Source organism: Dermacentor silvarum, chromosome 10, assembly GCF_013339745.2.
Source record: "Dermacentor silvarum isolate Dsil-2018 chromosome 10, BIME_Dsil_1.4, whole genome shotgun sequence".
Classification (NCBI taxonomy): Eukaryota; Metazoa; Arthropoda; class Arachnida; order Ixodida; family Ixodidae; genus Dermacentor; species Dermacentor silvarum.
The window spans coordinates 36,743,962-36,760,448 of record NC_051163.1 but is presented as its reverse complement, the minus strand read 5'-3'; positions in this window follow the sequence as shown (position 1 = coordinate 36,760,448).

The following is a 16,487-nucleotide window of genomic DNA, read 5'->3' as shown; positions in this document are numbered from 1 at the left end:
ATTGTAATCATTGAAACATCGGTAATTCGATGAATTATGGTTATGACTTGAAGTAGTTTAGCAGAATGAGCAAGATGGCTCCAACTGCAACTTGTAAACTACTTTATTTTGAATGTATATAGCATAGTAATACATGTAATGTATTACATCTCCGTATAGTACATTGCACAGTTAAATAAATTACATTTTCAAAGTCCTTGTTCCTAATATTTAATGGACTATCCGCCTGCTATGTGTAAAAATGAGTACGGAACGTAGGTAAATATGAAGTTATTAGTGCGATTATAAGCGGGATGCGAGATGTGCTTCTTTAAAAGACGCAAGGCAGCCAACGACTCATTGTATTTGAGTACAATACATTGGAATAAGCTGTGCAACCGATAAAAGTTTCTTTCATAGTTTGCGAAGTTGTGCTGCAGCTAGTGAAAGACTTGGGCAAGTATACAACAAGAAAACGTTTAATACTCCTCGAAGAGTTCAGTTGCCCATGTTTTTACTGCTTAGAGCTATTGGTTGCCTAAGGCCCTCAAGTTTATCTACACATACGCGAGCCCTAAGGCTACGCCACAGATCCCATGCCTCTTCCAGTCGTTTCACAGCGTACTGACAATACTCTCGTCACGTAGTTCCGCATCGTTTCCGTTCTTATACTCTTCTGCTGCACTTCCGGAATAAGCTCGAGATAATCTCGAAAGAACAACAGACCCCGAAAAATACCGCTACAATGAGAGCAAAAGCAGGCACTTACGTACCTTCTCGGAGCGACCACATGCAACGTAAAGAAACGGAGAAGGCAAACCCTAAGAAACAACGTGGCACCGTTCAAACTTAGAACTTTCTTTCTAACCGCCTATTTCCTGGACGCAACAGCCTCCAGGGAAGTGAGTTAGCATTGCTGCTCGACGGAGGATTGCAATATCTAGTGTGTTCACTCTTCTTCAACCTTATGATGGTTTTCAGCAGCGTACAAACGTTTCCGCTTAAGTTAGCCTAATATTACGTCAGAATTGCATAAGCAGCGTTATGGTTTCTTTATATTTTGTTGAGGAATCAATACGCATGCTCATAAAAGAAATCAGGCATCACGAAAAATTTCTTGTCGTGTGCTTTAGATTTTTTCCCACTCAGGCGCTTTGAAAAATGCAGCCAGTTCCACGAAAGGAAATCTGTCGAAACAGCGGAGCTGTTTCTGTTTGTGTGATTGTCACGTATGTTTCGTTTTTTTTTCGCGGTGGTAGTCTTCCCTTTAGATCGAAGGAACGACCGCATCTCCGCTGTTTCTACAGATTTCACTTTGTGGAACTGGCTGCATTTTATTACTGAGACATGAACATCATGGAAGGGTAGAAAACACTGTTATTCACTGTTTAGTCCCTCCCGTTGTTTAGGTTTTCGCAGGTGTCACGTCGGGTGTTCTTTTTTTTTTTCCTTTACAAGCACGGCCTGGGAATCGCTGTGGTAGACGTTCAGTGGACGCCGCAGGCGCCGAGCGGCGTCCATCGTGCTAAGAGCACGCGGCGCAAACACCTGCTATTATACCCGGCGCCTCCCCTGCTCCCCGGCGCGCTCTCCGATTGGTTGGCTCCTCTCCGCCAGGCGACCGGGAGGAGAGGAGCCCTCCCGGGCCACGTGACGTCTCCGGCTTTGCTGCTGCGTGACGGCGCTGTGCACTTGTGCACTTGCGCCGTGCACCTAAGCATGCACTTGTGGCAAAAGGAGACAGACTAAGGCAAGTCGACAGGCAGGGTGGTTTAGAATAACAAAAGATACGGTTTGCTACCCTACATTGGGAGAACGGCAGCTGCTGTTTTAGGCAGTTAGTGGCACTGGTCGGCGAAGCGGACAGGCTATGTAATTCAGCCGTGAAACAACAATATCAGTTTGTTCTGCCGAAAGAGCAGTGCAGCATCAAGCCGGGAAGAAACGTAAATGTAATCACGCAAGCAGCAGTTTTTCTTTCGAGCTTCGAGAGAAAGTTTGCAACGAAAGCACGTGAAGGGAAAACAAGGGTAGTTACTTTGCAGTCAGGGTGCGCGAGCAATCTATCAGACTTGGTTCCACCCGAAGAAATGCGAACAGGATGGCTCGGTGCAACAGAAAGATTTTTTGAACGCTACCCGCAAGCGAGATAATTATGTGTCTGACTCGGTTCCCAGTTCCAGAATCGTGAGCGGTACAGATACGGGAGCCTAAGAAGTTTCACAAACGCATATGGGTGATTACCATTTGTGCTTGAGCACGGGAGCAATCCTGACAACACGAACTAATCACCGGCACGAAAATAATGGAAATCATTTGTTATGCTTTCCATTTTTTTGCAAGCGCTGGCAGCATTCGGAAGGCGCAACTCTGTGCTGGAGTACTTCATTCGGTGCACCGGCTGTTTACATTTGCTTCGCTATAAAGAAAGATGCTGGTAGTATTGACTTCTTTCTGTCTACAAAAACAGTAGATTTTATGCGCCCACCGGTCAAGAAATCTACGTTATTCGCCTTTCTATCCTAAATAAGCATAAAAATAAGCGTTAACAACTTGATCCTAAACAACCTATTTTATCATCTAAGCTTCCATTTCTTCAATCTGGGTTACTATCTTTCATCTGCTTACATAAGTTTAGTCTGATTTAGCAGCGCAAAGTCTTCCAACTTCAAATGCCTATAGGTGCATTTTCGTTCGTTGATTCACTAATAAAACTGGAAGTGTTGCTTTAAGAAATAATTTTCCTCTTCAAAAATTTGCTACAAATTACGGAAAAATAACCACCTCTTACAGTGCGATCTCCATCTAAAAAAATGTAGAGCCCCATTTAAGAATGCCCAAATGCAAAAGTGGCAGCTCAGCTGCGTTATCTGCATAGAACTTTGAAAATAACATTGTTCTACTGTAACAAATAACTTGTAGGCTAATGATATTCTCCATAACGTAATAAAGTTGGCCAAACGAAAGCATTCAGTGGTTCTTGGCGTTTCTGAATAAATATTATCGCTCGAGTATCGACCGTATCTCTCATTTTTAGAGCCCAACGCTTCTGAACCTTTGTGAAACGTTGGAAATATCTTAACAGAATTCAAGAAAAGCCAGAAGTAAGCCCCTTATGTAACGCTGACTCAATACCCACTACAGAATATACGCAGTGCTTTGTCTCGTATTAATATAGGAAACTTTAATTACCAGACCAAGCTTTCACTCTTGCCCAACGTAAATGCGGCTTCTGCAATCTAATACATTTATATATTTCTGCCACCTGTGCTTAGTGCGCAATGCAGCCTTTAACAAAATTTGCTTCTTAGCTTAAACTTGAGAAATGTGCGAATCGTATCTCTTGAAGAAAGCTGCCTCCGTACACCGGTATCACACTGCGCTTTCTTCAATCCATATTATTAGGGTCACGCCAGTAACATGAAACGTGAGCCGATATACACTGACAGAACCACGTATCTCTGAAGAACACAAGCTATCGAAATGAAATTCGCTGGCCAACGCCCTGTATATCAGACGACAGCACCGGTATGGAGAGAAACACCAAATTAGTTTTGACTGAGCGAAAGCTACTGGAGACACTCGCAACATGCAACAGCATATAGTCATTACAATGAAAAAAAAAGCACAAGCTTAAAACCGTTTCCCATAAAACGTTTAACGGTCGAACATTTCGCCACCCCTGTTAACCTCCAGTGTCCTTGAAGCGTCCCTGCATGGTTATGATCCCGCATCCCGAAGAATCTTCGGTCACGGTCTAAGCTTTCTGTCTTAGCGTATGTGTTTGTTTTTACTTTGCTGCTAAAGGTTACCTCGAGGAGCCTGTTCCACACTTTCTTTTCAATTCTGTGAAATATGTTTGGAATTAACGTACATCATATATGAATTCTTTTGGAGTGAAGAAGTCCTTGAATTCCTCTTGTATTAGAGGAGTTCTTGCGCGTGAATCTTTGCTGCCCTATTTAAGCTGCCATTGCGGTGTGCTTTTTCTATGACCTAGGCCTATGGGATCGGTCTGCCACACATTATATTCTCAGATGCGATCGTATTACACTATGCTAATAACACGGACCAGGACAAAAATTAGGATTGAGGAAATTTGTGCCACAAGACAATCAGGGCAAGTATCTGTAAACCCTGCTACTTAGTTATAATTGCTCATCGATGAAACCAGTACACACGCAGTATTTAAGACTTAGAGATTGACTCCAACCAAATAAGGAAATTTACTAGCCCGACGTTTCGGAACCAATTCGGCACCTTCTTCAGGGGGTATCCTCAAATACGCAGTATTTGAGGGAAGCTTCGCATGATATATGCTTTCGAGATTTACCTACTTATCACAGCTGGCGGAATATGCCTAGTTTTCAAGCTCCATTCACGGGTAACGTTAGGATACGTGTTTACTGTGGCGACGAGTATTTAAAAGCGCAGAAATAGTTAGTTGGGAAATACTCGCTAAACACAATACATTCAATCAATTTTTGTATCAGGTTTCAATTGAATACTGTAATTCTGCCTGAATGAAAGTGCTTCTGGTGTCCTTGAATTAGTCAGTTTGGACATTGTACACAGAATAACTCTGGTAATATTGCTGGAGGTATCGAAGTCAGTCGTAATAATTTCCTGACAGACAAATCCCTTGTTTGTCCATTTACTTGCGACATTCTCAAGTTATACGTTATGCAGGCTTCGCTTCCTTGCAAGGATCCTAGGAGGTCCCTGCGCAACCACGATGGCGGGAGAGTTTTCCGGTAACATTCTCGCGCATCAGGACGGTCACTGCTCCAATACAGTTAACAAACAGGCTCAACTATAGCGAGAAGCTAGACATTGATTACTACATTTTTTTCCTATTCTCACACTGCTTCCCTGTGTTGCGTGGAATCCAAAACTCTATGCGTCCTTCGTCGTACTCGATGCAGCACGTTTGTCCAGCTTTTGCCCGGTATGAACGTACTTATTCACCGAAAAGTGCGAAAACTCTTAAATACCGGGTAAAATTTTGAAGAAGCTTTAGTTAAGCAAGATGGGGAACCAGCATAACCTTCCTTTGCTGGACATAAGATGTTCATCGGCTAAGGCTTTGGCGTACGGGAAATCTTGAGTTTTCGCATTATGGCAATGACCGAATTAGCGCAGCCGTTTTGGAGCTCGCTAAGACTACACTATTAGCATTCTCTCCTAACTACCAGTAGCATACTAGAACAGTTTCCTACCCTCTAGCAGCCTCTAGTATATACTTCATAGAACAGAAAATGTCAGGAGACACGCTAAGGTATAATGCGACGGCATTTTGGATTGGAATGTAAACACAGGTAGCTCCTACATTGTTGTTGAGCATAACAGGAACTACTGAAGTAAGGTAGGCCATTTAAAATGTAGAGTTGTTACCCATTGACGTATTAAACAAGCATGATCTGAGGGGAAGGCAAATACAATCCGAACGGCATTGAATTAGATACATAGATTGGTGAGATGAGGAAATATGTTGGAGCATTGAATCATCTCGACCTACGCTGTGCAAGATCAATTAGAGATTGCTCGCTAAGATATCCCTCGTGTAGTTGACAGTAAATTGCCAGTATTAATGACAATGGATATTAGAAATAACCCCAAAACGACGACGATGACAGAGCTTCCTGTGTAATCGGTGAGGCAGAACAGGCAAATAATTTGAACTTTATGCTGAAGGCATGCCAGAAATCCGAACGTAGGGTGAAAGACCGCTACACGTACTCGTAAAGGAAAACCGAAATAATGCAGGATAAACATTTGCGTTACATGGAAAGTCACAACGCATGCGTAAGAAGACAAAAACGCTACAGCTATAGAAAAAATTGCGCCCTATATAGGTGCAGTATTTCACCTTGGTACATATAAACGTCTGGCTGGATAATGTAGAACTCAGGCAGCTTTCTACCTGGGAGCATCAATTACCAGCTTTTCTTCCACTCTTTCTGCATCCCTCGGTTTAATGACCATGTTATGCGGTTATAGTTAAACAAGTAACCGAAAATTAATTTCCAGCAGAGTTGCCGCAATATGCTGCCAAATTTCATGTGGGCTAGATCTGCTCTTCAAAGGTTAGCGCCACAATTTTTCTTTTTGCGGGTTTACGCAGGGGAATATTTTTCATCAGGATGCAAGGCGAAGTAAATGGTAACTTTAGCCAGTAGGGAGACACAGCAGTAAGAAGAGAGAAAATGTCTAGGGACTCTAACCTGAATAGACCGGCTGGTTTGAGACACAGAGATAGGAAGATATGGAACAATTTAGCAGGATCACATCACCTAGGAATTATTCGCTCATTGTGTTGTGTTGCCAAAAAAAGGGCATATTATATTAAGGAAGCTTCCCCCATATGATGGCTGGAAAGCACAGTGAAGTGCAAACACGCGAAGAGGTCGAGAGCTCAAATTTTGCCGTTGTATTGCAGCGTTTGATAATCGTCCTTTTCTTTTCATTGTTATGGCTGAACAAGGAGATAGTGGCAGCAGGAAAGAATGCCAGGTACTCGACACTTCTTTCATCAGAAAAAGACAAACCGCTCGCAAGTCACAGACATCACACAGCCAAGAAATAAACACGGAAAATGACCATCAGTAGAAATATAGAGAAAACAAACATGTGGCAACAGTGGAGAGATAAACACTCCCACATACACACCCCTAACGCTCGAAACACAATTTCACTAGTGATTTAAAATTCCATAAATCACTGCTACTGAAATAAAAAAAATAAAACATGAATGGCAGAGAGGTCGAGCAGAAAGAAACAAATATTTACAACCCTATACTAGGAGACGGGAGACCGAGAGAGGGACGTGTATTATGCTAGAAAAGTTTATATGTCAGCCTGAGTCAAAGTTGGCTGGCAGAAAGAAATAGTGGAGTTGTATATCATCTTCTTGTGACGTATAGTGAGTACACAGGGTGTCCCAGCTATCACGCAGCACGATTAAAAAAAGAGGAACGGCGTTACGCGAAGCAAACCTAGTGCGTATTGTTTACAGTACAGTGGAGTAGCCGCCAGTAATTTTTTTGTTACTGAGACTAATAAGGTCATTGTAATTGATTATCTAACGCGAGAAGTACTGTCCTAATTATCAAAGTGTCAATGAGAAAATTTTAGATCAACATGAAAAACTTCCGATACAGCTTTCTGTTGCTCAATACGTGCTACATAAGTGTGTTTTTCCGAGTGTGAAAGAAGCCCGCGAATACATGCAAAATGCCTCGAGAGGCCAGTCGCGCGGCAATTTCGCATAAGCAATTTCATTAACGCAGAATTGGGCAATTTGATTAAGTTTTTAACTAATTAGCTGATGGCCCATATTGAAATTTACAATTGTAGCCGTGGACTTCGCAAGACGGATCCACCTGGAACGAATTCTCGGGAGGACACCAGTTTTGATATAATAATTCCCGAACTTTGCGAAGAAATGCATTGGCGTTCCAGTTAGTTGCTTAACAAAACGTCGCTTTATGCATTGAAGCACAAAATTAACTGAAACGCCAATGTATTTCTCCACAATGTTCTGGAATTATTATCTCGAAACTGGTGTCATCCAGAGAATTATTTCCAAGTGAATCGGCCTTGCGAACTCCACGGCTACAATTTCGAAGTTCCAATATGGGCCACCAGGTAATTAGTAAATTTAATTAGTGATTTTGGTTGATTAGTCGATTATGAATTTCAATTTTTTGTCCAAGTAATGTCCGCCTCTTCGAGTAGACCAGCTCATTAACTAGAATTGGGCTATCTCCCACAGGCAACTTTAAATAAATTTTGAAAGTGTTCGCTGAAACACCCTGTATAACCGAAAGAGTCAGAAAATTGACCCCAATGCAAGACATCAATCCCCTTTGTCCCAGGAGTTCATAAAGGTCTCCATACCCGTAAAAAGATAAGGCTCCCAATTCCTGTCGAGCTATGATTTCCGGCTAATTTAATCCTGAAAACCAAAACTGAACTTTTGAAGACAGCAACTGCGTCGCGCGAAACTTTTTACTTCACTTTCAGGGAGCAATGAGAGCACCCTTTTTCATCAAGCCACGATCTCGCTTTCTAAACGAACGCACAAAAGGCTCATTTCAGGTGCAATATGATCAATATGCGTTAGTGAAGTTCCCGATGACTAAAAAAAAAAAAAACATTGCGCAACGCAAGGTGGTAAGGCACGCTTATCGGCAGTGAAGGTGAAACAAAACATTTTGTAAAGCAATGTGACTGTTTGGTTCAAGAATTTCTTTCTCGTTTAAAACCATATTTACTCTCCTAAAACACATTGGATAAGTTCCCGACAACGTCTACTATAAAGTGCTTTGTATGTCATATATTTACTTAACTGCTTCATTGCGCAATTGATGCTGTGATACGAGTAAAAACTGGATTCTGCTCTTTCAAATTTGTCATCATATTCGCACGTTATCATTTGCTTTTAAAGTAGTCTTATCAAATAGTAAACAACTAAAAAGTTATTGTTACAATATTTCCTGTGAAAAAATATTCTCCTTTTCTTTAGACCTTATGCTGCATTTTGTATTTTCTTCGTGGCTGAAAGTAACAAATGTTGCTATAAAACTAAAACATTGTCTTCGTCACATGAACACTCTTTTACTACTACAGAGAATCAAATTTGCAGTAGCTTCGTAGGTACAATAATGTTCCAGAAAGTACTCCCGACGACGTAGTTTCACTTCTGTGCGCAAGGTTCAAAGCATCCACTCGGCATCAAAAACATTTTCATGATAAAAAAAAGAAGTTGCGGCATGACAATTTCACCAGTGGCTATCGACGCTAATGCGTTAGCGTTAAATCAGCATAGCGTAAAAAAGCGTACTGTGGTCGTCGAAACGAGTTGCGTATGAGGCGTGTTCTGGAGCGGGGCTTCCCTTTCCCACTTAAGAACACTCGGCGCCATCTAGCGCGGCTGCCGTGAAGTCTACGCGTGGCCTCCGAAATCCATGATGCGCACGTGCGTACGAACTCTCAGAAGTGCGTCACGCGGCAACCGGACTACTCTATTGGGCTTGTTTCTGGACGTGTTCCGCCAGCTACTGGCACTGCAGGAGAAAATCCGCGCGTGGCATCCTAGATGAGAAGCATGCCGCGCCGGTGCCTGGGAACGCTGAGGAAGGAAGAAAATTGGCCCTGAGCAATACACACAGACGACATTCACGATGCAATTGACCCAAATATGCCAGTTTCGCACACACACACACTAACATAAAAACTAATAAAACTTTAAATGAAACTTTCCTTGTCGCCATGTAAAAATATTTCCAGTAAAGCTAGACGTTATTAACAATTTTTGATGCCCGAAGGTTCTTGTCAATTTTGGCACTGCCGAAGCGGAAGTCGGGAATATGTTGTCCTCTAGTTCTCTGTCTCTTTTCTGCGCTGCCTGTATTGCTTATTTTTCTATCATTCCTTCGCTTATTCAGCTTCACGCCACCGAAAAATCATGGCCAACGCTGAACAAAGAAAGTGGAATAACTGCATCACGGAAAAAAATCTGTCGTATCTACCCAAAGAAAGCAAACAAGACACAGTCATTTAAACTGCTGAGTAGCGAGCCAGTCAGTAGACTGGCTATAGTATCGCTGCCTCTTGGTCGGCTCCTCTCCTTTCTTCACCCAAATAACAGCAGTTTGCCCAGGGCAATATCTACATCGGCCACTTCAGTTTTGCGTGAAGCGATCCTCACGGGAAGAAACGCCCGTGGATGGCATGTTATCGACCTAACAACCAAGCGGACTGCCGTGCATTGCATCAAAGCATAATATGCGGTTGCCCACACCGGCGAAGGACGAACGGTCTTCAATGTGGAACGCCGCAAGCAGGCCTAGCATCACCAAAAAGAACCGTATATATACTGTTTATCGTGCCTCGAGCTTTTCTGGACACATCCTTCGATATAAACTTCCGTGCGGCGGTATCTGTTGACGCTAGACTTCCTTCAGCGAGGAATCTTTCGATCACATGGAAAGCGCGGGTGTCTTGGGCACGTTCCCAGCGCTGTCCCTTTAATATCGCAATCCTCCAGCTCTTGCTTTGTGTATTCTTTCATTCCTGTATCCTTCGGTACTTCTTCGTTTTGTCCCGGCCATGGTAAACCTTTATATCGCATTTCCACTCTTGATCCCTTCTATGCACGTAGGAGCACGTATACGAACAACGCGCCAACGTGCAAAACGGCTTCGTGGGTCATCCACATTCACAGAGTGTAATGACTCATGATTTTTATGGAAGCCAGATGCACAGGAATGTTTCTTTGTATTCGAGCACCTCTGAATCCGAATGAAGCAGTACAAAGCTTTCTGAACCGGCTCGAACCATTGTAATTTTTGCTCCGGAATTGAAGCTGAACCGAAACCCGAACAACGAGAACCCAAACCACACGGGAAAAACTGTAGGTTCGGCCCCATTTTCTGTGGCAGTAGCAATTCATGCTACATGCATATCAGACGCGAGTCGCATCGTTATTAGACGCGCGCAGCGCCCTAAATGTAACCACAACGTGTTTGCACTGCCCGTGCTGTCCGTTCTGCTAATGTGCTACGCAGCAGTGGCAAGTCATATGAAGCAACAACCCCAAACCGCGTCTCCCATTAATCGACTCCAATTAGGCCTTTACCAATTCAGCGACACAAACGTGAGGAAGCGTTAATCAGTCAACAATGTAAAACCATACAAATTGCTACTGCGCAAATAAATCCAGTATATCCTGTATCAGAGCAACTTACCGATCTCGGATGGCAGGCGGTGAGCGCTTGGACGCTGGTTGCACTACTTGCATTTTATCTTCGGTACCGAGTCGTCTGACACGCGCTGACTGTGCACTGCACGAAGTCACAGTATGGCTAATTACACTCACAGCATGACTAATTAGGCGAATTCCGCTGTGTGGAATAACCCCTGGGTGACACTTAAACTGCGCCGTAATAACTGCGAAGACCGCGGAAAACTTGGCGGCGCGAAAACTATACATCCACGGTGACTCGCACACGGCGACGAACTGGAGGCTTCCCGCTACGCCAGTCTTTCCGGCGTACAACTAGAGCGAAAGATAAGAGGGGGGCTGATAGATGACGCTGCCCAATCGCGGCTCTCTTTAATGCATTCAGACACACTATAACTTACACTGCAGTTTGCAGGCTATCACGTAAACGCAACAGGACGCCCAGTGCCACATTAGAAGTAACCGCATTAAAGCAACACAGAGCATTGCAGCTTAGTTACTTATAAATGATTGCTGTTACTTTTAATACCATTGGTGTTCCCTGTAATAAGCGCGCAAAAATCAGCCACGCCACTGTTACTTTTATCTGAAAGTAAGAGTATGTCTGTTACTTTTAAATTTGGCAATGTACACATTGATAAACACTGCACTGTTTAGCGTGTAGGATGAGCCACATCTGCCGCCTTGGCCTAGGAGTGGCACAGTAACACTCCCAGGGTCAGACCTTGTTTGTATGCACAAATACCCGAGATAGTAGACGGTACTGTATCCGCCACAGTAGCTCATTGGAAGAACATCCCACGCATATTGCGAAATATGTTGGTTACGATCAACCCGGTGACAAGTTTTCATTTCATCCACTTTCATTTGGCTTTTATTTATTATTTTGTTCATTTCAGTAAAAACCACCAGACGTTCCCCATATGCTTTTCTTGGCTGTCTGTGGGCAGGCAACCACTTCTCGTTGTTAGCACGAAAAAACTGAGTCTCTTCTTCCCATTTCTTCTCGTCCACTGTGCTTAATTAACACCTTATAACCTCACTATAATATAATGTCACATTTTGTTGAGCTTCTGAGACGCCAGACAATAATTTACAAAAATGAACAAAAAGGGAAGCCTGATAAGAACTTTTATTTAAGGATTAGATGGAGCTTTCTTGCTGCATCGTGCCATACACTTGAAAAGTGGGACGCGCAGCGCGCCGCGCCATTGATACTGAGAATCGACTCGCCGCAAGCACAACATCGTACATCACGCCTCACGCCTCCTTCGGTTACACGAGATCGTGATCGGTTTATCAACTTTCTTGTGATACCCTTTCCGGCACGGAAAAGTTGACGTTCACCGAACTACCTCCCACTGGTCGGCTAAAGCTTAGCGTGCAATAAAGAAGGCCTGAAACCGGTATTGCTTCTAGGGGCACGTACGAATTCCGTACTTCAAGATCGCTATCAGCGCGAACAATAATTCACGAAGAAAAAATAAATCCTACAACTATAGGCACTCAGCGAAAAGAACTCTTGAACGTATCGAAAATTGGATGCGGATTTGGACGTCACTTCTACAAATCACGTGGCAAGCCTTTGCGTGGAGCAACAGTTCTTATTGTGCGTTACGAAAGACACTTTCTGCAGTCTCGAGCATGTTCGACGATTTGACACATCAGTGGGAGCATTACTTGTCATTTTATTAAAAGGACCCGCCGGGGTGGCTAAGTTGCTATGGCGTTCTATTTCTGCGCTTGAAGTCGCAGCTTGGCCTTGACTTGTCTTCAGCGGCCGCGTTCGGGTGGGGGCAGAATAAAAATACTCTCGTCTACTCACATTTTACATTCCCCCCACAAAGCTTATCTTTAGAACTTTTCAGTGATTACTTCGGCGCGTACCGCTGGGGGAACTATGTGTGTATACTACGTAAAAATGTCAGTGGTCAGGCTGTATACCAACATACATTAAAATGGAAGTGCTGTGAGAACAAAGTATAGCGAAATATTTTTTAACAGCAAAAGTGTACAATTAAATATCAGGCACAAGACTACAGGTGTGTTAACAATTTCCGACAAGGCATTTTGTTTAAAGCTCGTGTGAAACAACTTATGAGGCAAGTTGGCTCTTGATAATTTAATAGTTCTTGCACCACGAATAACCTTAAAAATATGTAAAGTGAAGAGCAAGCAAATGAAAAAGTGCTAAAAATGCATAATCCAATTTTGGGAAAGTATATAAAGGGACAATGACCATGTACTATATAACGAAGACATCGCAATGTGATGGGCTATCACAAGTAACAGCATTTTCTCGTTTTATTTGAGCTTAAAGATAGGTATTTAGCCTAAAAGCACACACAGTCGCACAAGATGACAACCTCCGAAAACTTCTTTGTTTTGAGGAATCCTTCACATTACCACATTGCAGCTTGCCTCATTGCTTCTTTTCCAGGGCCAAATTCCGAAAGCTCTTCTTTCAGTGCTGTCATTTGCCATTGACGGTCCTTGATCAATAATTATTTATCCAGCATCTAGATTAGATGGAATTTTCTCTTACGAACTTAGCATAAGGACTTTTTGTGAATACGGGCCTTGGTCTGCTATTAAAAAGAACATAATTTCTAAAGCAAATGTTTTCTTTTCTGTCCGAATGAAAGGATCCTGGTACCCTCTTATTGTCACCCGAGCAATAAAACAAATGTACTTGGTCGCACGATGCACTCAGACAACAGAAAAAATATTCACTGCAGTGAAGGTTACCACATCCCATGATTGCGATGTCCTAGACTGGCTAAATAGCTTTGTGCAGAAACGTCGTCGCATCCCCTCTGCAAGTTTTCTTGATTTCCTTACAGTGGAGCCTTGTTACGCGGATGGGTTTTCTTGTGCGGATGACAACACTGTACAAGTCTCTGCATAAGGGCTTCGGCTCCAGGTGCGACAGATAGAGAGCCAGCTGCGTGGCAGAAAGCCGCAGAAGAAAAGTCGCCCTTCGAGTTGTATCGTAGTGAGAAGCTCGAGATCCACTGCTGGTGGAGGCGAGAGCTGGCGTGCTGCGCACACCGCCTTTGGAGAACGCGCTTCACCTCGGGGTTTCGACAACGTGCGCCCTCTGTGGCAGGTCGGAGAAGACACTGAGTCACGTGGTACGGGAGTGCACTGGCATCTTTCCACCAATCCGCACACCGGCGCTGCCTACCATACTTCGGTTCAACACGGAAGACGGCGAGGAGGTCTGAGCCGCCGAGATGACCGAGAGATGCGCAGCATGGGGTGTTGCGCCGATGGCTATGCGAACGTTTTCGAAGCTCACGAAAAGACGTTTCCATGGGTTCTCTGTCTATTTCTTTAACGCGACAGCTTAAGGGCCCGTGTCGCAGAAAATCCGGCGTCGGCAACCGGCGTGCGATGCGGGTGGGGGAGAAAATCCCCAACCACCCTGACCGCGCCGGCCCTCCACGTGGTGTAAGGTTTTGGTGAACAAAAATTGAATTTCTCACAGTGAAATCCGTCAAGAAAATGGTAAAGTACGACTTTACCATTCGGCGTCAGATTCGCCGTCGGACTGTTTACCAATCGGTGTCGGATTGTAATTTGAATGTACGAGAAAACATAATTTTGCTACGAGGAAACTCAAACACAAACCCTTTTCCAGCATTTCTACCAGACCTACAGCCGCGCGTTGCGATGCGAACGAGTCCCGATAACGATATTGCGTTCTACTCTTAACGGCGAAGCTTAAGCGTCCTCCAATTTTTTTTCTATTGTCTTTCTTTCTTTCGTGTGCGTGTACGTGCGTGCGTGTGAGTGCGTGTGGACACGCCGGTGTCCACAGACACACACCCACACACGTTGAACGTGTGATATAAAGGGCAGCACCGCCATCGCCATCACAACCCCGGTTTACGTGTGCACCCAAAGATACGTACCAAATGGTTGTCTGTGTTCCCGAAGTCCTTGGAGAGCTCGTTAACGCGCATGAGAAGCCATACTGATGTAGTATTACAACGACAATTACGACGACAACCTAGACAACGTACCGCCGTAAACAACGCTGTTGCAGGACAACGAAACAACATTGATGAAGAACGATGTCATTCGGTTTTACTAGGAACAGCTCTCAGCGAGTAATTATTGCAAGTACGCGGGCTGTACTTGGGCATACCTTGATTCCTATTACAGCAATACATCGAAGACATGCCAAACGACGTTTGGATACGTCCTACACCGTCCCTAGAAGGCTAACAGAGTTGCAAATATAGATGGAGTGTGCCGCGTGCCTGCCGCGTGCAGCTCGTCGACTACTGCGCAGGTGCAGTTAGTGGCTCGTTTGGGAAGCAAGAAAGGTATAGACTGCCCTTTATTCGAAGGCTCTACACATAACTAGCAAAGTAAGCCACTTTGGTAGCTGATTCACCACTCTGGTCGCATCGGAGTAGCAAGGAGCACTGTGCGCTAGTAATTATCCGGAAAAAACACTTATTGGCGGCAAAATAAAGCTATAGTCCAGGAAAATTGGTTCATTAGGTAAGTATAGGCGGGGAAGTGCGCAGGAAGACGGATAAAGAAGGGACATGTAAGCAAGATTGGCGCAGAAGTTCAAATATATTCCACAAACCTAACACTGTCACCACGTGAATGTGAATAAAGGAGAAAGAAAAGCGTAATCACAGCTGTAGATACATCATATCTCAAGCTCTGTCATAATTATGAATTGCCACGGTGAGTTCAAAGGCAGTACAAGCAACTCGGGCAAACAACGATGCGCTGCAGCTAGAATGGGCAACAGAACAGCTTGTTAAAAACTCAAAGAACTAAAAACATGAGTAGCTAACACGAAATGAAATAACAGCTCTAAGAGCATTCCACACGAAGTGCCCGATGCATGCGAATGAATTCGTAAAACTCAACCAGCAACAACAAAATAGAAATGACTTTGCCTAACGAGCGTACGGCCGACCACGAGGGGCACGCTGGGCACAGGTAAATACTGAATTTATTGCAGCGCATAGATGGCAGACAGAGGTCTATCGCTGTTGTTCACCTTGAAAAAAAAGGTCGGCCAAGCCATTATGAATGCACAATAACTGTGGAATAGTCTTCACAAAAACGCATATAAGACATTGTACACGCAAGTGCGCATCATTGATGGCTTGGAGACGACTCCAGGAGCAATAAACAATAAGCGTGGATTTCATAGCCACTGTACTCAAATTTTCGGAAATAATGTTCTGAAACACCGTAGTAAAAACTTGCGGACTCACGAAATTCTTAAATAGAAAAAAATCTGCCAGTTTCGCTTTAATGGTGACATTGCCCAAAGTGTACGTTAAAAAATGCGGAGTGACATCTTGGTGCCACATAGCAGGCGAAACAACTGCTACTGTGCAGCATAAACAGCACGCTGTGGATATTAAGTGTTTAAAAAGGCTCGAATGTAGGTGACCGCACACACTAAACATTTTAACACCCTTAAGGGTGTAAATCAGTTTGTCGCCAGACGGACACCCTAAGGGTGCTGTTTCCTACACCCTACCGTTGGGGTGCTAATATAGCACCCTAGAGGAAGGGTGTCCAGCAAAAATTATGAAGGGTGTTAGGGTGTTAGTCCTCATTAACACCCATTTTCATAGGTGTTGAAAGGGTGTACACCCTTATTTCTACAGTATAGGGAAGGCAGGCTCAGCTGTACATACCTTGAATTATGACTATATAGAGCGATCCAGGCATAACTCGTGTGTGCCAGAAGGTTCAAGTTCAGCTACCAAGCACG